Source organism: Macaca nemestrina, chromosome 6 (genome assembly GCF_043159975.1).
Source record: "Macaca nemestrina isolate mMacNem1 chromosome 6, mMacNem.hap1, whole genome shotgun sequence".
Taxonomy (NCBI): domain Eukaryota; kingdom Metazoa; phylum Chordata; class Mammalia; order Primates; family Cercopithecidae; genus Macaca; species Macaca nemestrina.
The window spans coordinates 53,112,669-53,135,020 of NC_092130.1; the positions used below are offsets into that span (position 1 = coordinate 53,112,669).

The 22,352-nt window shown below is 39.6% G+C and overlaps 1 protein-coding gene across 6 annotated transcripts in view; it reads right to left on the reverse strand.

The window, feature by feature from the left end:
- Positions 1–22,352, reverse strand: part of LOC105472457 (multiple EGF like domains 10) — a 394,760-nt gene that overhangs the window by 166,094 nt on the left and 206,314 nt on the right. The window contains exons 1-2 of one of the 6 annotated variants that reach the window (XM_071098511.1): positions 9,492–9,755; positions 8,680–8,906 (exon numbers count right to left, since the gene is read on the reverse strand). The exons of 2 other annotated variants lie outside the window; for them this stretch is intronic. The gene's annotated coding sequence lies outside the window, so the exon portion shown is untranslated. Of the gene's footprint in view, positions 1–8,679; positions 9,756–9,886; positions 10,634–22,352 lie in introns of those variants that run through there. 3 more of the 6 variants (XM_071098510.1, XM_071098506.1, XM_071098509.1) reach the window with 3 other exon arrangements.

The window sequence follows — 22,352 nt, forward strand, 5'->3', positions numbered from 1 at the left end:
CTCCTGACAGATTAAAATGAATGGGAGGAGGGTGGAAAGTGGGAATGAAAAGATTTGCTACTTGGCCAACTCAGAGGGGTGCATTTGTTTTAAATTCTAAAGAGTGGGGCTCTGCTAACACTATTGATCTCTTAGGCACTGGATTCGCTGCCTAGAGAAGTAAAGCAATCACCTATGATGGTGCTAATGCATTGCGTTCTGACACACAGCTCTCTGGCTATAGAAGTTAGGGTGAATTGATGGGTATTTAAAGCTCTAGGCCCTCCCAGCTGCACCAGGATTCAAATTATGTGAGAGTTTCCAGTTTCCCATCATGATAGATTCTTAATTCTACATTAAACATGGGGCTTTAATTTTTGAATTTTTTATCGAAGTGTAAAATGCAGTCAGAAAGAAAAGCCATAAATCAAAATGGAACAAGTCAATAAGTTTTCACAAACTGAATATACACATACAACCAGTACTCAGATTAAATGTAATGTCAGCATCCCAGAAGCCCTCGTTGGGCAGGGCCCTTATTCTGACACAAAACTAAGTCCCATTAAGCATATTATGCCTACAAAATCATTTAGTATTATATGTACTACTTGGGACACAAACAAAAACAATAAAAGGGACCATTTAACTTTCCTATTTTTTTCAAAAAGTGCTGCACCTACACAGAACTTCAAGGATAGCACAGTATTCAGGCCTTGAAGCACTGAGGGCAAGCCACTCTATATCACACAAATGGGGAGCCAAATGAAAAGGCCTAATGGCAACAAATTGAAAATTAATGAACTAATCAGGAGAGTGTTTAGCACAATTCTTTTCCCACCCACGAAGTCTCCTCTTCCCATTCTCCACTTCAAAGTCATCTATATCATTGGCAAAACCATTTAGTAAAGAAGAAACAAAATGTAAGGCGGGGGGGAATGAAAACCTAATGAAGAAAATAAAGCCACTTGCCTCTCTGAAATCCACTTGCTCCTCCTTCTTTAATGGATTAGCAATGATAATCTATAATCAAGGTACAATGACAGACTTAATTACTAGGAGCTCTAAGTGACCTCAAGCAAATCACATATTGCCCTCTCCTGGATACAAACCTCTTATCTCAGAGACAAAAGGATTCCTACTGGCCAGTGAACACCAGCTGCCTAACACTTGGCGTAAATGGGCTCTCCAGAACCCATCACATCCAGAAAAGGCTTTCCCTGTTCTGCCTCATTCGTGTCTGTATTCTGTGCCTAACTTAAAAAAAAAAAAGAAAAGAAAAGAAAAGCCACCTACGAGTATCCACAGGAACTAGGAACTAAGTCTCCCTTTGAAAGAAACCCAGAGGCAAAGGCTGAATGAATGACATACTTTTTCATAAAGGGAGTAATCAGGCTAAAAGAACAATCCTGTGGAAAAAGTCTGCGACCTTTGCAAAGGCTGTGACCTTGAATTTGAATCTTCTTCTGACACAAAGAATGTAAGCAATTGTTGGGCTCGGGATTAGATCTTTACAGGAAGTTTGCAACCCTTTCCCTCCAGGGCTAGAATCCAATTTGAAAGTTAGGGATGAGGGAGGGTATCTAAACAGCATCTAGAGAGTCCCCCAGCCTCATAACTGTCCAAACTTACCAATAACTTTCTAATGGTGCTCATTGTATTTCATACTCAAAAAATTCTTAGCTTCAAAACAGCTATCTCGATGTGGAAGGGAATTATTAATATATCATATACACAGTGACCATTTCCAGGAACACAGAATTGTTCTCTGAAGTCATAGACCTTGGTTTAGGCAGGCTTTCAGATCAGGTACCTTTGATGAGCCTGGAGATTCAGGGACCCTTTTTTATTTTTAAAATCAGTAATAAAATCTTGCAATCAGATAAGTTCTGCAATCAGTGTGACGCAGTAGAAAATAATTCTTCCTTGGCCAAAGATCCACTGGCTTTCTGACAGACTTGTGTTCCCCCAACGCCATGTCTGCAGCTCCAAAACCAGAGGATTTATGATGCTTCCTCGGAATTACTTTTTTCCTTCCCAAATCCTACCTCTGACACATTGCTGCAAGTAGTTTAACTGTGGAAGGCCTTGACCTCCTTTCTTTGTCTCTCTGATTTAAGCGTGTCTCTTTCCTTGGGGCTACCAAGCTCAGTTGGACGGCTGGCCGCAGCAGAATGGCACATCAGCCAACCCCTGAACAATGGGTCCCTTTCTCCGGCTGTCACATGAACAGCGTTGTGTTACAGCCATTGTCCCTTCAAGTAGAGAGGAGAGGCACGGGTTCTCACAGACCCACTATTCTCTGTGACCCCCTCTGGCCAAGTCACTAAAATTTAAAAACACACAAAAAAGGCATGCCTTTTGAATGGGGCACTATAAGTCTAACAAGGAGTATCATGCATATATGGGCCACCTGCACCAGTACACCGTGTTAAAAATATACATCCTGGGACCCCACTATGCACCTACTGAATCAAAATCTAGGGAGGAGACAGTATCTGCAGGTGATTCTCGTGCCTCTAAAGTCAGAGCACAGGGTAAACACGCCTCAAGCATTTCTAACTTCACTCATGGTCTGATTTTGCACATCTGTTTAAGGAACCAATTGAAAGCAGGGAGGATACTGGAAGGACAAATAATTTACACTGTCAAATCTTGGTGTTGGGGGAAGAAACACCTGGGAAGAAGACAGGTGAGAATGATGAGGGCTTCAGACGACAATAGGAATGTGGGGGCGGGTCATCAATGAGCAAGAGAGGAGGAATGCAGGGACAGCAGGACAGCGCTGAAGCCACCTGATGGAGGTGGTAGTCTTCAGAAAAAGATGGGCGGTAAGAAAGTGGCAATGGTAGATGAACTGTTAGAAAGCAAGGATGTTTCATGTTTAGTTTTAAGTGTTAAGATATGAACTCTTTCCATAGTCCCAAACCTTAAAATTCTACTACTCAAGTCACACATTTGGTGGCATTTTATGAAGTGAAGGTTATTCATGGTTGGGTGGGTGGCTTCGGATCATCTTTAAACTTTTTAAGGGAAAATATGAATTCAGATCCAGGTGACACTAGAAGAAATATGAGCCTTGTCTCCATCTCTGGCCCCAAGAATCCCATAGTGGTTGAAAGGAAGAACGGTTTTCTCATTTTACACCTTCTCATGGAATAGGAAGGAAGATTTCTAGCCAACTTTTACTTGAATCTCAATAGGTCTCCCTAATCTCATCTAGTTTCTATAAAATAACTGCAGTATAATGGGAAGGGTTCCTTTAACACAGATAGTACTATGGGGATGGGCAGGTCCCGTAAGTGCCTATCATAAAATGATTCTCAAATGTAAGCTCACCACTACTGTGGAATGGTTTAATCACTATTGCTTGACGATGCCTTGTAAATTCCTGCCACCACATGTTTGCTGAGCCCATTCCCCCACCTAAGATGCCCCATCCATTCAAATCTCTCCGTCAAGGTCCCACACTGCCAGGAAGCCTCCAGTGAGCTCTTGTGGCAGGTCTCAAAACTGCCACTTGGCTCTTACTATGCCCAGGCTTACCTGCTTAGTTGTATTTTTTTTTAATTGTTGAAGGTACATAGTAGATGTATATATTTATGGGTTACATGAGATATTTTATACAGGCATGCAATGTGTACTTTTTAAATCTGTTTTTTACTTGAAGGCAAGAGCTTCTTGGTAATTACACATGGTATTTATCCCTATGCCCTACACTGCTAATAAATATCTGATAAACGACCAGGTACAGTGGCTCATGCCTGTAATTCCAGTACTTTGAGAGGCTGAGGCGGGTGGATCAATTGAGGTCAGGAGTTCGAGACCAGCCTGGCCAATATGGTAAAACCTCATCTCTACTAAAAATACAAAACTTAGTCAGGTATGTTGACATGCACCTGTAATCCCAGCTACTTGGGATGCTGAGGCAGGAGGATCGCTTGAACCCCAGAGGCAGAGGTTGCAGTAAGCTGAGATTACGCCATTGCACTCCAGCCTGGGCAACAAGAATGAAACTCCATTTCAAAAAAAAAAAAAAAAAAAACTGGTGGAACAAAAAGTATATCTCCAACCTATTACTTTTTCAAAGAACCAAGTCACATCTTTTTATCAATTCTTCATCCAAACTCAAGCACTTTTCTCAAGATGTCAATAGGGGTGGATCTTTAAATTTTTTTTGTTTTGATTGTACGACTAGTATTCTGTGCCACTAAGCAAAAATTTCATAGTTCTATTTCACTCTGTGAGGAACAAGTTAAATTTGTGTGATTTGGTTTTCAATTTGCCATCAAAAATTATTTCTTAAAAAAAGACAAAATTCTTCAGCAGAAGGTATTCAAAAGATCCATCTTGGGAACCACCACCTGTGGCTATGTTGAGAACCAGCCAAATCTGTATAGCTCATCTGGGTCAGACGAGACGTTAATGACAAGGTACTTAGTCATCCTCTAGGATGTTCCCAAAGATAAGATGTTTTTAACAGATGCTAATATCCTGCACATGTACCTATCAAGATGAAGTTTTCCATACTGAAATACTGTTTTCTTTGTCTTAGAAGTGGGAAGGGGTACAATTTATTGCCCTCTGAGTAGGAAATTGAGGTGGTTAAATGCTGTACATAGTTTCTTTATCTAGGAGGATAAATTACTAGAAATGAAATGAGAGGAAATTGCTAAAAATGAACAACCATAACAACAGGATGCATTATCACATTCACACTTTCCAGATTGGCTAATGCCACAGTTTGTATTATCAAATAACATCCACACAGTGACTTGCCGTTCCACAAATAAAGTTCTGTAAAGTCAAATATAACATTGGTTTGTACCTTCTTTTTTCCCTCATAGTATGAGAAATCCTTTTATTAAATGCTCTAAATTAGTCCTCTGCAATAACTATATTTAAAAAGAGTTAGAATGATCATGGTGAACAATAATCTAAAATGGTAAAGAGAGACAAAAGATAAATTAAAATTTCAGGACATTCAGATATGAAGAATGAATGAATAACTGAATAAAGAGATTAGGAGGCCAGTTAAAAGACTTCCAAAGGTTGGCAGAAAATGATACAGGCTTATACTAAGCTAGAAAAAGTTCATTTCAGAAACAAAATTTTAAAAGAAGACAAATCAACAGAACCCAGTGAATCTTACATTAATTCTTAAAATTAAACTATTGAAACCAGATACTGGGTACAGTACACACGCTTGAGAAAAGTGAGAGCATAGGCAGTCCTCAATATTGCTTCGTTTGAAGTCCATCAATGTGGATATTTGTACTACATCTATTGATGCTACTACCTCCCTGCCCTGTGTTGACACTCAGATGCCAGCCAATGAATGAACTTTCTTTGTTTTTATTTTATGGTGCAGCTGCCCATAAGCCAATAGTTCAATTTTTGCAGAATCATCATCTTTGTCATTACCCGGAGAATTATTCATACACTTATTCAAATGTTATTGCATATTTTCATTATTACAAAAAAGTGAATGGGAAATGGGAAAATTAAAAGCCTAATAGTAATTATGAGAAGTGTTTGTCTCATAAACTCAAGTAAGACAAAGGTAGAAGTTATTAGATATGCCAAAAATGGCAAATCTTTTCATCTGAATCAGACATTTATTGAACTTGAACTGGTCAACTGTTGTTGAAATGAGGAGAAAATAACCAAAATTGTGGAAAGTTTAAAGAAAGAAAAATTAGAAAAAGGAGTATACACTGAATGCTGTGTCTAAATAGCAAGGCATAATTAGAGATTTCATAATATATTTGGCTCTCTAGGGCCAGAATCCCTTATAATATGTAGGCTTTTATACAATCTTCAGACCTATTTTCAGGAATGTGTCCTTTCAGGAAAGAAGGAAAGACAGTATTGAACCAGTCACCATGTTTCTAATCAAAAACAGAGGCAGAAGTGTTTTATAAACGGAAAAGCACAGAGCAAAGTTGGTTATTTTTATTGGCATTGGCACTTCCATTCCAGTGCTCTGACACTGTCATTCCAAAAACCAAACCAAAACCATCCTAAAGGATAAGCTCAGTTCTTCATTATACGTCCTGCAATAATGTTCAACATGTAACATTAATTCAGTTACATTTGGTGTTTCATAAGTCCTCCTTGGATATTTTGTCTTGTCCTTTTCCAATCCAAGTTATTATTTATTATTATTATTATTTGAGACAGAGTCTCACTCTGTCACCCAGACTGGAGTGCAGTGTCATGATCTCAGCTCACTGCAACCTCTGCCTCCCAAGCTCAAGTGATTCTTGTGCCTCAGCCTCCCAAGGAGTTGGGATTACAGACATGTGCTACCACTCCTGGCTAATTTTGGTATTTTTAGTAGAGACAGGGTGTTGCCATGTTGGCCAGGATGGTCTAGGACCCCTGGCCTCAAGTAATCTTCCCACCTCAGCCTCACAAAGTGTTGGGATTACAGGTGTGAGCCACCATGCCCAGCCCCACTCGAAGTTATTAACTCCCTAGTCTATGTCCAGCCAAATTGGAAATTCTCAACTGGCTTTTCCACACCCTTCATATGTATACAATACTGTCCCAACCACTTTATGTGCTAACAAAATGTGCTAAGAAAATGTTGACTATCATTCATCCATTTACTTTTCTCCAACATTCTTTAGGCATTTATTACATAATTATGTAATGGGTCAGTCACTTGTATAAGAGCTTACAATAAGGAATGATGAACTCACCAATCCATTCAGGATAAACATTCAGGTAATAAACATAGCTGATACAATGTGAGAAATGCTATATTAAAGCTATCCACAAGAATGGGAACTCACATGACATATCGCTAAGTTTATGAGAGAATTGAGAGAAGCTTCAGAGGGAAAGTCTTCAAAGGGATTTGAATAGTGTCTTAAACGATGAATGGGTGGTAAGTAGTTGGTTAGACAGGAAAGAGGGTCAAAGGCATTGTCAGCGGAAGGAGCAGCACACACAGCTGGGTCATGGAAGAGTGAGAGTGCACAACGTATTCTTGAGACAGTAACAAGATCAAGATCAGTGCGGGCTGGAGAGCTGGGGACCAGAGAAGCAGAAAATAACCCTAAGAAGTGCTGCAAAGGTGGTCTTGTGTATCATGGTAAGGAGGTGAGACTTACAAGTCAGTGTTTTTCCAAATGTGATCTGAGGTCACCTCTACCAGGTTCACTTGGAGATCTCAAAATGCAGACTACTGGCCCTTACATCTGGGGTGAAGCCCTGGAATTTATATTTTCAACATGCACCCAGGTAACACTGACATTCACCATCCAGAGAGCTGCCAAAGATTTTTAAACAAGGGAGTAACATGATCAGATTTGCATTTTAGAAATACACTATTAGACCAAGCAGACAATCCCAAAGAAGGTAAATTCACTGCTGCTAAATGAGCATGTGACTTGGGTTTTGCATTAGAATCACCTGGGGAACTTGTAAAAATGCAGACTTCTCACAACTCACAGAAGACTTACTACATCTAAATCAAGGCAGAAGGGGTTAAGGTTTATATAGTTTGAACCATACAAAATTGCCATTTATTTAGGTCAAAAATGGTCAAATATCAACAATTCCTCATAGTTCACTCTAATATTTTAACAAATCTCCCCACTTCATGCTTCTGGTATAAACCAAAGTCTGAGAATAGTTAGTGAAATACAGACAGAGATAAATGCTTTTCCCTTTTCATTAATTATCGATGTTATTACTCACTCTGATTAATATGCAAAGATGGAAGTAACATAATTTATGTACCTAAAACAAAAGCTAAAGAGAAAAGAGGGGGTTCAAAAACAGCCAACAATGAAGTAAGGCAGCTAATTTAAGGATTTTGGAGCCAGAAGGAACACTGGAGATTATTCCACTCTTTCCCCACCTCTCAATACAAGTTTCTACATAATAAAACTGATGCCTAAATGGAGAAAAGCAATCTGTTTGAGGTCATAGGGAATATTTTGTTCAATTTCTCAATGATATGCACTTTTAATGTGCTCTTACATGCATTTTAACGGGTATGGAAATTGTGTGGCTAAAAATACTTGGGATTTAATCTATAGAGTGCTAGGTCACACACTGGAAATGGCGGAGGCACATAAAGCCAATACTCATACATAGCCATTTTTAAAATATAAAACCTAAAACAGTGTTTGACATGTAATAGATGTTTAATAAATACTTACTGAACAAGTAAGTGACCCCTAAAAAATAGGTTAAAGAAAGTATACTAATGCAAAGGATTTCCAAGGAGGTATACAGGCTGTGAACTGAGTGTAGAATTCCCACCTCCTCACCTGTTCCAAGTATCCATGACCCACCACCCTATAAATTCCAGCTCTGCCACATGCACCTTTATTTTTCCTACTGAAAGTGCCACAACAAAAGAGCAATACAAAGATCATGTCTGAGCTAAGTTTGACAATAGGTGGTAGTGAAGCTTACAGATGAGCACAGCCTTCAAAGTCCATCCAAATGGGAATAATAGCTAACACTTACTGACAGCTAATAGAAGCCATACTAGAGGGATACAACAATAGTTAATGCTAGCTATACAATAATAATAATAGCTAATTAATGCCTACTATGTGTCAGGCTTGTTAGTCCTTCACATGCATTAACTTATTTAATCCCTTTAACAGTCCTCTGATGTAAGTGTTATTATTATCATTTTGATTTTACATATGTGGATAAACAGGTTAAGTAACTTACCCCAAAAATCACAAAACTGGAAAGTGGCAGAGTTGTGAGCTGAACCCAGGCTGGCGCGTGCCCAGAGTTTACCAACTGAACTCTTTGACCTCTCAGTGGTAAAATTAAAAGTTCCCAGCAAGCTGACCTCTTGGAGCACTCATGTTAGGAAGATGACATTTCTGGATAATATAAGTTGACTCCAGTCTTTTTGTCCATAAGGAATGAAGCATTTTTATTTGGGAAACCTATACACAAAGGGAGTCCCAGGATATAAAGGAGTAAGGCAAGAACCAAGAAGAAATGTCATTCTCTTCTGCCTTGGCACAGCCTGGTTATCACTGACTAAGAACAATAATAATGGCTAATTTTGGCTAATAAAATCTCCAGCTTTGACTTTCTCCTAAAGAATGTGGATCCTTGCACGAGCATATTTTCTAAAGCAGCAGCAAGATATTGCCATCATTCATTTACTCAGTAGTGTCACAAAGGAAAATACTTCCAGAAAGAAATATAAGGACAAAACACTTCCCTAAACCAGGCGTAAAAGTCCTCTAACAAAGGAATTTAAGAGAAAAAGATAACACCGGATTTATCTTTCTTAACTATTACTTGAAAAACCGTCCCTCCCAGCACTCCCTAAGGAGCCAAGCATACTGACAAGGCCCCTTTGGTCTAAGACTGCGACCTCACACCCCAACTGATCGTTGAGAACTCAGGAAGGGGGAGCATCCCGCAAGCCTAGAGCGTTATCTGCACAATCTGAATATCAAGGACTGGAGAAAGAGAAGTTTAGAAAAGAGTGAAGATCCCAGAGAGGAAGTTCAACTGACCTGGAAAAAAGGGCCCAGCTGAAACTGCCTTTCAACCTCAGTCCGATTCCCCACAAATCTCCCTACAACCAGCTATATCCCTCGGCAAAAGGAAACAAACACGGGCAAGGCAATACAAGAGCAGGAATTATGCAAAATAAAATAAGTAATGAGGATGTCTCTCCATCAAAAATACTCCAAGATTTTCCTACACAATCCCATGTAACAAAACCAAATGCAAACAACAATAAACCCTTGAGAAGCCCATGACAAACGCAGACTGAGCCCATCTCGCCCCACCTCACGTCACACCCCGGTACCCTGGCTAAGGAAAATGTGCCCCCCGCCCATGAGAAGCCTTCCGGCGTCCGGCCAAGGTCCAGCAGCCGCCCGGGTTGAGTTTGCCCAACTCTTACCCAAGTCCAGAGATCTTGAGAATCGCAGCGCAGCCTTTTCTCCCCGGTCTTCACCCAAAGCCAGCCAAGACACAAAATCTGTTCCAATCAGCGCGGTTAGCGTCCAAGCAGTGTCCCAGAAGAAAGCGATCTTTGGGAGTCTTCTTTCAGGCGTAAAGGTGGAGATGCGGGAAAGAGGAAGGTCTCAGCGCGTTCCCAGTCCCCCAGTTTTGCGCACGGGGAAAGTACTTGCTGCAAACTTGAACAAGGTTTTCTCTGTCTGGCCCGAGATGCTGGGGGGGCAGGGGGGGCGGGTAACCCGAGCCGGGGCCGGGATTCGAGCAGTTGCCGCTGCTGCAGCTGCTGCTGCCGGGACAGTGGCCGCTGGGGGGTTGTCGCTTGGCGCCGCGCTCTGTCCCTAGCGCAACACGCAGGATCTTCCCGGCCCGACTCCTGCACCTCGATCGTGAGTCGCCCCTGCCTGAGCGGCTTCCACCGCCTGGTGGGCGACCCGGCCAAAGGCCTGGTCGCGAAGTTAGCAAATGTTGGGGTCACCGCAGGAGGTGACCGAAGGGGTGTCAGAGTGGGTGCCCGCCTGATTCCCAACCCACGTTGGATGCGAGTCCCTCGTCAAAGTCCCTGGGAGGTGTTCTAGACCCTCTGTAAGGATTTGTGGGATGGTGGCCGCGCCCGAGCGGCCAACTGGAGCGGACGGCGGGTCCTCAGTGGTGTCAGGGGAGAAAGCGCAAAGGTGGGATCCAGAAAGGATGGTGATTAAGCCGTGCCAGAGAATGTGATGCGGCAGCAAAGTACATGGAAAGGTGGGGCGGGGAGGTGAAGGCAGGGGGTGGAGGGTGGGATAGTCTGCTTTATCAAGGCGGGGCGGAGAGAAAACTCCCGGGACGCGCAGGAAAATCCCCCCAGGTCCTCTGAGGCCTCGTGCGGCGATTTATTGGGGAATGGCTCCCTCTGCCGACTCGCCGAGGAGGCCCCGGGAGGCCCAGTGATGGAATGTTCAAACCATGAACGGGCTCTTCCATTTGTGGGTTGGACAGGACGTGAATTCTGGAATCTGCTTCTCTGTCTGTCCATCTTCCTCTTCCAGACTAAAGAGTTTTCCAGCTTTTACAGGACCCCAAAAGGTACAAATCTGATTGTTGCAAAGTTCTTTCTTATGTCGTTGAATTCTATCCCCCTCTCCCCACAAAAAACAAAAACAGGCTGCGCCCCATAACCACTCCAGATAATCGTCTCCTACCAGGCTTCTCTTCCTCCCATTAATAAGAACTCTTTTTTTTTAGAGAGACTTCAAGAGCATTCGCGTCCCTACTCAATAACCCTCCTGGAAAATAGTACAGACTCCATATTATGTTTGAGTGAATAAATGAATGGAATGAATGAACATAGATATGTTTGAAGCCCCTCACCATCCTCTTTACTCTCCCTGGGAACACGCAGGGGAAGACTATTTTGGTGTTTGTTTGTTTGTTTGTTTAGCAGTCATCATTGCCCCTTCTCTGGTAACAGTACCTCCATTTACCTATGAGATACCACCCCTGCCACAAGGACAGCAGTCTGGGCGGGAAGTTCAGTCAGGATGGTCCACCTTTTCCCTGTCCAGAAGAGAGCACCTGACCTAAGCTAAGCCCCTCAGACCCTCTCTGCCAGGAATTGGAACTTTGATCTGGGCAGCATAGGCACAAATAATTCTAGAGGTGATTAATCCATTTGGCTGTTTTCTAAGGAAATTGGCCGTTAGTTCATGCCACTTATTACCCAAAGACATTTTGCTTTATGAAACTTGGTTGCCCCACTTTCCTTTTAATTTTTAAATCAATTTTATTGGGGCATAAGTTACAAATACATTACACTCATATTAATTGTACAGCTTCATGAGTTTTGAATAATGTACACACATGTAACCACTGCTTCAATCAAGATAATGAACAATTCCATCACCCCAGAGGGTTGTCTTGCACCCCTTTAAAGTCAACCTCTATCCCACCCCATATTTGGCCCACTTAGCTGTTTTCTGTAACTACAGATTAGATTTGTCTTTTCTAGCATTTCATATGAATGGAATCACTTACATATTCCTTTGTGTCTGACTTCCTTCACTCTACACAATGTTTTTGAAACTCATTAATGTTGTGCCTGTATCTGATGTTTGTTCCTTTTTATTGCCGAGTAGTATTCCATTGTATGGATATACCACAATTTGTTTGCCAGTTTACCAAATGATGGACATTGGGGATGTTTTCAGTATGGGGTTATTATGAATAAAGCTGCTAGGAACAATCTTGAACAAGTCCTTTTATGGACATACATTATTATTTTTCTTATCTTACAGTAGTAAAATTATTAATACAGTAACTGTGTGTTTAACTATATATAGAGATGAACTGCTTTCCAAAGTGAAAACATTTTACATTCTCACCAGCAAGATATAATTGTTTCACATCCTCTCAAAACTGGGTAGTTTCTGTCTTCTTATTTTTACCATTCTAGTGAGTATATAGTGGTATCACATCATGGTTTTAATTTGCGTTTCCCTACTGACTAATGATGGTGACAATAAAAGATGTTTACCAGCTTTTCATGTGCTCTCATGCCAGCTGTTCTTTGATAAAGTGTCTGAATTTATTGCCCAATTTTTAATCAAGTATTTGGATTCTTATTATTGAGTTGTAGGAGTTCTTTATATACCAGGCATTTGTCAGATATATATATATAACAAATATACACTCCCGGTCTGTTTCTTGTCTTTCAATTTCTTAATAGTGTCTTTCAAACAGCAGTTTTTAATTTTGATGAAGTCCAATTTATCAAGTGTGGGGGTTTTTTTTGTGGTTATACTTGTTAGGTTTTACATAAGCAATCTTTGCTTACCCCAAGGTCATGAAGATTTTCTATGGTTTCTTATAGAAGCTTATGGTTTTAGCTGTTATATTTAGGTCTATGATCTATTTGCTGTTAACTTTTGTGTATGGTATGAAGTAAGGGCTGAAGTTCATTATTGTCCACATGGATATCCAGTTGTTTTGTCACCATTTGTTGAGAAGATTACCTTTTTTCCCATTGAGTAACTGGATACCTTTATCAAAAATCAATTGGCCATGGATGAGTGAGTCTATTTCAGGATTCACTCATTATTCCTTTCATTTGATCTATATTTCTATTCCTATGCCAAAACTATACTGCTCTGATTACTCTAACTTTACAGTAGGACTCCAACTTAGGTGTAATAAGTCTTCCAGTTGTGCTGCTTTTATTTTTTTTTCAAAATATGTTTAACTCTTCTGCTTTTGTTTTTATTTGGTTTTCATCTTCCATGTAAATTTCAGAATTCGCTTGTCAATGTTATAAAAATTCACTTTTCTAATTAAGAGTGCCTTGAATTCACTGATCAATTTAAGGAGAACTGACATAACAATATTGATTCCTCTAATCTATGAACATGTTATATTTCTCCATTAATTTAGGTATTCTTTAATTCTTCTCAGCAATATTTTGTAGCTTTCAACATAGCAGCATTATACATAATTTTAAAAATGAATCCCGTAGTATTTTATTTTTGATATTTCATAAATTGAATAATTTTTGAGTTCTTGTCTCCAGTTGCTCATTGCTAGTATGGAGAAATACAGTGGAATTTTGTGCAGTACCCTCACATTTTGCAACATGGCTAAATTTACTGATTCGTTCTGGTAGTTTTTCTTTTTCAGTTTCCTTAGGATTTTCTACATGCTCTGCTTCTTTTATTTGTCTTGCCTTATTGCACTGGATAGGATGCCCAGTACAACATTGAATACAAATGCTAAAATTTAGTATCCCATCCTTGTTGTTCATCATAAACCAAAGCAATCAGTCTTGTACCTTTAAGTAGGATGTTAGTTGTTTCATTAAACTCCCTTTATTAATTGAGAAATTCCTTCTATTTTTAGTTCATTCGAAATTATTTATTTTACCATGAGTGACTATTGAATTTTGTCAAATGTTTTTCTGTATCAGTTGAAATTATTATATGGTTTTTCTCCTTTTTTCTGTTAGTTAATTGAACTATTTATTAAACTTGCCTTGCATTCTTGGGTTAAAGCTTACTTGGTCCATGTAGTGTATTATACATTTGATATACTGTTGGATTTGATTTGCCAAAATTTGTTCAGGATATTTGTGTCTATACTCATTAATATTATTGGTCTACATTTTTATTTTCTTGTTATCTCTTTGTCTGGTTAGAGGTTCATCAATTTTTAAAAATCAATTCAAAGGATCAGACTTTAGTTTCACTGATTTTTTTCTATTACTTACACATTTTCTACTTTGTTGATTTTAGCTCTTACCTTTACTATTTCCTTCCTTCTATATACATTAGATTTATTTTTCTCTTCTTTTTTCTTTAATTTCTTAAAGTCAAATTTTTACTCATTGATTTTTAGATTTCTTTTTTCTTATATAAGCATTTAAAATTATAAACTCCTCTCTAATAACTACTGTAACCATGTTCCACAAATTTTGATAACCTGTTTACATAGTTCAAAATATTTTTTCTTTAACCCATAGGTTATATGGAACATTGTTATTTAATTTCCAAATTTCAAGGAATTTTTTAGGTATTTGTTTTATTGATACATAATGTTTTACATATTTGCAGAATACATGTGAATATTTGTTACATGCATAGAGTATGTTACGAAGGGAGCATCTTGGGTATTCATCACCTTGAGCATTTATCATTACTATGTGTTAGGAACATTTCTAGTCCTCTCTTCTAGCTCCTTTGAAATGTACAACACATCACCCTTCTCTGCTAACAACAGTCACCCTTCTCTGCTATTGAACATTAAAAGCTATAACTTCTATCTAACTGAATGTTTACACTTATTAACCAACCTCTCTTCACGTCTCCCTCTCACTCACACACTCTTCCCAACATTTGGTATCCATTATTTCACTTTCTACCTTCAAAAGATCAACTTCCTGAGCTCCCACATATGAGTGAAAACATGTAACATTCCTCTTTCTGTACTTGGCTTATTTCATGTAATGTCCTCCAGTTCCATCCATGTTGCTGCAAATAACACTATTCCATTTTTTTTATGGCCGAATGGTATTCCACTTTGTGTATATACCATATTTTTTAATCCATTCATCAGCTGATGGATGCTTACATGAATTCCATATCTTTTCTATTATGAATAGTGCTGCAATAAGCATGGGGCACAAGTATCCTTCTGATACATTGATTTCACTTCCTTTGATTAAATACCCAGTAATGGGATTCAGATATATTATTATTTGTTTTAATTTTATTGCAGCCAGAGAGAAGGTTCATCTTATTTCAAGGCTTTTAAATGTACTGAGACTTGCTTTATGGCAAAAATATGGTCCTTCTTGGTGAATGGTTCATGTGCACCTGAAAAGAATGCACAACTGCTGCTGCCATTGGGTAGATTGTTCTAAAAATGTCAACTGGGTCTCATTAGTTGACACTGTTGGTCAAGTCTTCTGTTTCCTTACTAATTTTTACTACCTTTATTCTGAACACTATAACATTACCAATACAATCTTAGATTAAGTAGATTTCTTTGTTGGTGGTAACTATATCACTCTGTTGTAACACAGAATTTATAATCTACTAAAATTCCAATTATTTCTCATATTTGTTATTAGTCTTGACTTCTTAAAATATTATTTGTATTTTTAGTTGAGAATTTCATAGTAATTTTATAAGACTGTTCATTTAGCTCTATTGAATTCCATTTTTGTATATGCAGTCCATCTTTAGAACCTGTCAAGGGCTTAGTGGAGCTAATTCTTTTCCTAGTATATTAGCTAGCCAGCTTGAAATCATGATATTTGGAATTGATCAGAAAGCCATGATGCTCTTAGGCAAATAATTATTAGATATGTAGAAGCAGATAGAAATAAAATGCATTTTCTAACAGACTTTCCTCTCCATTTATATTTATTCACATCGTGTAGTGTAGTCATTCAACTGCTGGTAAATTCTACAATTCTATTATTACATCCAGTCTACTTTCTTCATCTGATCCACAAGGATTTCATGGGATATTTTTTCAATTACCTTATAAATCCAGATATATTCTCATTTGTTCCATTTACCTGTCTGCTAATATTTTGAATAAAGAAAACTAAGTCAACCTACCAGTTCTACCTCTTAGCAAACAAGATTGGCTTCTTATACCCATAATTTCCTTCAGTAGTGCTCTCAAATTATGCTTCTAAATCTATGATTTAAAAGCTTGCTTAGTTACAGCAATAGACTAGAGTTCACAGAGTTTACCTTCTTCCCACTTAAAAAAATAGAAGTGGGGGTTTCTGCAGAGTGTAAAGTCATAAGTATGGCAGAAGGTTATCATTTTTTTTACTTCATTCAATTCTAACAACAAGAGGCATGTATAATTACTCCTGCTTTACAGGTAACGAAACAAAGGCTCAGAGAGATCAATTATCTTGCCCATGATCCCATATCTAGTGAGTGGCAGAGGGAGGACTGACCCTGGGTCTGACTTCAAAGCTTATGCTCTACCACTTCACCTGCCTCAGAACTACATCTGTTTATTCTGGTCTTCTGATTGCTCACTGTGGTTCCTCAAATCTCACAATTGTGCTATGTTTAAACACTTTTTCCCCATAGTCACTGAAAATCTGCACCGAAAAAAAAAAAATGCTCAGGAGCCTTAAAGCTCTTGTGTGTACACAACTTTATCTCTCCCCACAACACAAATGCGGGCAAGACTGGAAGAGGTCGTGTCTTTAGCCATAGGTCTCAGCCAAGGGACGTAGAGGATTAGAAAGGTGGGGTTCTTGGCCCATGAGTCTCCTCCCAGATGCTTTCATTTCAGTCTTCTTCTTCTAGTCCTAGACATTTTTTTAAGCTCCCTTCTCCAGTATGACTTTTGTCCAAGTTTTTGAAAAGATCACTGTCTTTTAAAGGTAGTGGAGGAAGAAAGGGAAGAGCAGAACAATGGATGAGGAAATTGTATTTGCAGCCTTGGACCCTGTATCAGGAGTTAGGAGTACTTTTCTGTCTTCTTCATGTAATATGTCTTCACAGATGTAAGGCAATCCTGGTATTCTTAGTTTGAAAAGGGCAACAATGAGATTCCAAATTCATCCGTTTATTTCCCCTAGCTTAGTGTTTTCCCCCAAAAAAGTTTTAATATGATCCACAGTAAGAAGGACATTTTTCATTATGACCAAATTCTTATCTTTGTAAGTATATAATTAGAACAAGTTTCAACACTTACTCTTACCATATATAATGCCCTCTCATGTTTTAACAATGCTTCTCGACCTTTCATGTGCAAGTTCATCAGCTAGAGATTTTGTTAAATGTGAGGTTCTGATTCAGTATCCAGGGTGGAGACTGCATTTTAACAAACTCCTACGTGGATGCTTCCGTTTCTTGGATTGCACTTTAAGTAGCAAAGTTCTATTCTGTATTGTTTTAGTTAAATGTTAAATTACTTTTAGGACTCCCAAATGTGTCTGGACTGGCAGTTTGTAAAAGCTTTGCTGGTGTATTGGGGCAGCATGCCTATCTAGGATATTCTTGTAAACGTAGACTTACTGTGGAGTGGGATCATGCTTGGAAGTAGTTCAGCAAGAAACCGGATTTATCTTCCATATACCAAGACCAGAGAATCACAGAAGTAAAGACATGAATATCTTCCTGAAATTGCTTTGTTTTTTAATTTCAACATTTGATACAGTGAATACATCTATTATAATTTGGAATAAATAAATCTAAGTATTCTGCATAATGATGACTTATGAATGTGTGTGAAAAGAAAGTTGCAAAAGTTGACTGAAGGTGAATATGGCAATGATGTAAGTATCAGGGGGAAAAAAAACATTTCCTGTAGTGTGATCTTCTTTTGTCTGCAGTATGAATGCATACTGTATCAGTCAGGGTTCTTTTTTTCAAGTAACAGAAACCAACTCCAACTAACTTAATAAAAACAACACTGAAGGATTCCAGAAGAGTGGGCAACTGGGAGGACCAAAGTTAAAAACGAGCAAGAACCCCTTTAGAGGACTGGGAAGAAAAGAATCAAAGCCATGGTCTCAGAACTGAACCAATCTGGTCAGGCTGTCCCTGCTGAGATTAATGAACTTGAACCATTTCTTTCCTTAGTTTTCACATCATGCTCTCAAGATCAAAGTCACAGGAGAGAGCATTCATTTGGCTTAACTTAGGTTTTGCACTCCCTCCTGACTATTCTAAGAAAACAGGAAGGATTTGGCCCTTCAAACTTCCACAGTGGGACAGGTGCCTGATACACCATCCTTCCAGGAGCATAGAAAAGTGGGGAGAGGAGATATTGTCCCAAAAAGAAAACAGGATGCCACTGGGAAAAGAAACTATTAGATTGGTGCAAAAGTAATTCCAGGTTTTGCCATTAAAAGTAATTAGAAGTAATGGCAAAGCCTGCAATTACTTTTGCACCAATGTAATAGATTCTAAGTCATCAATAAACTATACTGGACACAGTGTCATGAATTAGTCAGACCCTTATTACAAGTATAGCAGGAAAGTAAATGGGATTTCAATTTTGGGGAACCATGGGTATAGTCTCAGAGAGTAAATCATAATTGGTGCATATTCTAATGTGTATCCAAATCCACTCCTTGAAGGACTTAATAAAAGGCATCAGAAAACCAACTTCAACACCACCAGCAACCACTGCCGCAGCCACCTCAACCCCTATCCCTTTTCCCCTATCGGAAAAAACTAAGAAACTCAAGAGGAGTCATCAGAATTCCTTCCATGTGGGAGTCATCAACCCAACTGGTGACTTTTTATTCTGCTCCACATATAAGAGGTAAGAGGAATATTTCTTCCCTCCTATGACAAGTTAAGTAAAAATGGAGGGGGAAGCAAGAGAAATAATCACAGTGATGAAGAATGCTAGCGAGAGGTAGAAGCCAGTCATCTCCAACCTTGGTCAGACTTCCATGAGGTGGGCCAGGCAGATTTACTCTCCCCACACATTTCAACAGAAGGAAAGGAATTGGCAGCTTCTGTTCCCACTGTTGGGTGAGGCAAGAATGCCTGAGTTTCCTTAGGGCCAAATCAATACCACAAGAGGTATCTGGGCTTAAGCAATCTTGTCCTGACCTTACCTAAGAGGGCTCCCTGCTAGTGGAGGAGCACAGCCAAGGAGTGGGAGCTGAAGGAGGAGGGGGCAGAAGAACTTGGGTTGGGGTCATCACCCACATCAGATGCCTGTGCAACTGGGGCCCCTGCTAGGCCTACTGAAGAGCCTGCCCATGCCCTGCCCTTCAGCAGTGTCCAGACATCTGCCACAGGCATAGTTGGCCATCCTATGTACACCACAGCAGCAGCAGCTAAGCAGATGCCTGTCCTTTCCTTTATCCCTGCTCCAAGACCCCAACACTCCAGGAGATACAGGAAAGATGAAGGAAGAGCAGAAAGTAGAAGAGCAGGAGAGAAACACTGTACACACAATTGCCCCAGGGCAGGGCCACTGGCCCCTGGTCACACCTGGACTGACAGGAAGAGTGAAAAAGTAGATATAAGGTGAGACTTGAGCTATAAACTTAACTTTTTAAACCTGAAAATGTCTGAAATGCTACACACACTTCCTGAGACGTTGTGAAGGGACACAAAAGTCTCATCAAAGCATGCCTGAAAACAATGTAGGAGAAATCAAATAAAAGGGCTTCATGTTAGTATCCCACTGACTCCCCAATAAACTGGTCACACGGCAAAAGAAACTGACTTCCAGTAGTTTAAGCAGAAAAGGAATTTATCGAGAAGCTGCTGGGTGCTGAGTATAACACCCAGAGGGCTGGAAAACTAGGTTAGGAAGATGGTGCAGGGACAGAATGAAGTTCTGCTCCCAGAGTTAAAATCATTCCTCGGAACTGGTCTGGGAAAGCCCTGTCACTGGATGCCAGATGCTGGAGTTCTCACCATCAACGCCTCCAGCCCTGGACACTGACTCTGAGGCAACCACTGCCCCTGGGAATAGGAGGTTGCTGACATCCCTGAGCTGCCAAAAGAATTCTCCATTATCCCAGGTTCCAATTCAAAGCCCAGAACTGATGCACCTGATTGGCTGAGCCCCAGATGCATGCCCAAGGCCCCTTTGGAAAGGAGTCCTAAGAAGCAAGTATATGCCCTTTGTTGTTTCTCTCCTGCGAAGAAAGCTCTTCCTCTCAGCAAGTCTCATAAGCAGGGTTGCTATAAGCCCATACGGTGTTTTCTGCAAAATGAGGAAAATGCATGCCTCTAGTTGGGAAAATAAGCAGGAATCTTTCCTTTCTCTGGTGGCTACAGAACACTGTCAGGAATCAGAGATCACGGCATGCCTGAATTTCAGCCTCACATGCTGTCTCTGCTGGGAGCCTTTGTGCAGTGCACGAACTGCACATGTGTATGTAGTAGCCCTGCTAATAAGGTGAGTGTTTCTCAAATGCAAATGGGAATGCAACTGAGGTAATGAATACATATTACAGGAAGACATCAGACTTAGGGAGAAACACAGTTAACAGACTATGAGCACACAACTTGATGGGGACCACTGGAGAAATGCTATTATGAAACCAAGACAAGTGAACAAAAGCCAGGCAAACATTGGACTTTGCTGAGCACACACTTCATGTATTAATAAAACCGAACCAGCATCATGAAGAGCATCTCTTTGCATCTTGTATGGATTTTGTCCTCCAATGAATGCAGGTACCAAGTAATATTGACAGAGAGAAAGCACATCTGAATCATCATGCAGAATTACTTAGAAGCAGCAAATGTTTAATCAGTGCAAATGTTATGATTTACAACACCACCCCTCCTGAATGACAGGATCATTTTCTCATATTTAACAAAGAAGATTTATAAAAAATTGTGTACGTTTTCATGTTAAAATTAATATTCGTTTGTTCACAAGTACTACAATAATTTAGCCAAGTGTTTTTGAAAGAAAACAGTGGATATTATTTTAATAAAATATAATAATATATAAACTCTTTTGCCCACATATTCATGATCGAATTAAAAGTAAACACTAGTAAGTTATTGCTATTTTCATCCTTAAAGTAATAGAAATAGAAAAGACAAACAGATTGATCAGATCATTTGATATCAACTAGTCAGGAGGGAAAATGCAGATTTGATTCAATTAAGTGATTTGTCTATACCATCATCCTGCATCAGATCAATTGTACTGTGCATGTATTACTCCGTCAAGTTTCTAGGTTGGTTGATTTTATAGATGCTATGTCTGGAGTCTCTTTCTATAGGGGAGTGCTGGGTTGAAAGTCTATTTGGGGAGGGTTCAAATTAGAATGGAAGGAGAAGTATTTGACGCAGAGTATTGTCTTTCAAGTTTTATTCTAAACTGCAGCAAAAAAATGAGGCAGTAATTAGACAGGGATATAAGATCACAGGAGAGTTTTCTGAGGTGGGAGGAATTGCTGTTTTCGCATGCTGTTGGAAATGACCCATGGAGATCCGGTGTGGCTGAGGGGTGGCTCGCTATCACTCCAACACTATTTCTGAGAATTCTTGGCTATTTTAGTATTCTCTGTGGATGACCTTTTCAACAATCCTGGGCTCTCAGTTCCAGGATCACCTTTCCTCCAGTGAACATGTTCTCCATCCTACCTCAGCCACTCACTACTATTGCCATAACTTAGACTTTGTCATGATCAGTAATTGCAGCCTCTCCATAACCCCAATTTCAAGCACCTCACTCATCCATAATTATTTTTCTAACTCTCTTGTTCACTCAGTCTGGACCGTCAACTCAAATAATTCTCCTAATATATCAGTATCCAAATCCATTGATCCTAACCTTTTCGTGTTCCTCAACATTTTAAGTCTTTGCCTCCCTCCTTACTTGGTCTGAATACCATGGTTAGTCATCATGGTAATGTCTTCCATACACTCAACTCATTTGCTCCTCTCTTGCTGCATTGTACTCACTTGGCAAAATCCCAATGCTGGTTCAGTCCAACTCTCCACAAACTCCATGGTGGCACTGGTGCAATTTAATGTGTTGGAGAAAAGTAGAAATTAAAGCATTAGCAAACATTAATGAGCATCACTCTAAATTCATGACTACTAGTACTAAGTGGATTCTTGGCACTACCCAGCAACCTAATTATATCTCCTTAGTTCACTTGCTCTTCCATTCTTCTAGATGGTGACCTTCTCTCTTTTCAAACATCCAATATCTCTTCTTTCATCTTCACTGTCAGTTGAAGACCCTGCTTCTCATTTCCCTATTTCACTGAGAAAACTGAAGCAATTAGAGGAGAATCTCCACAAACTTCTGCAACTACAGCTGGTCATCCACCTTCATGTCTGGTCATGTGCTTTGCCTCCCCTCCTGATGGATTGACCACACTCTTATTTAAGGCCATCCTCCTCACTTATGCACTAAATTCATTCCCTTGGGCCTCCCAAATGACATGGATTTCTCCCTCTCTC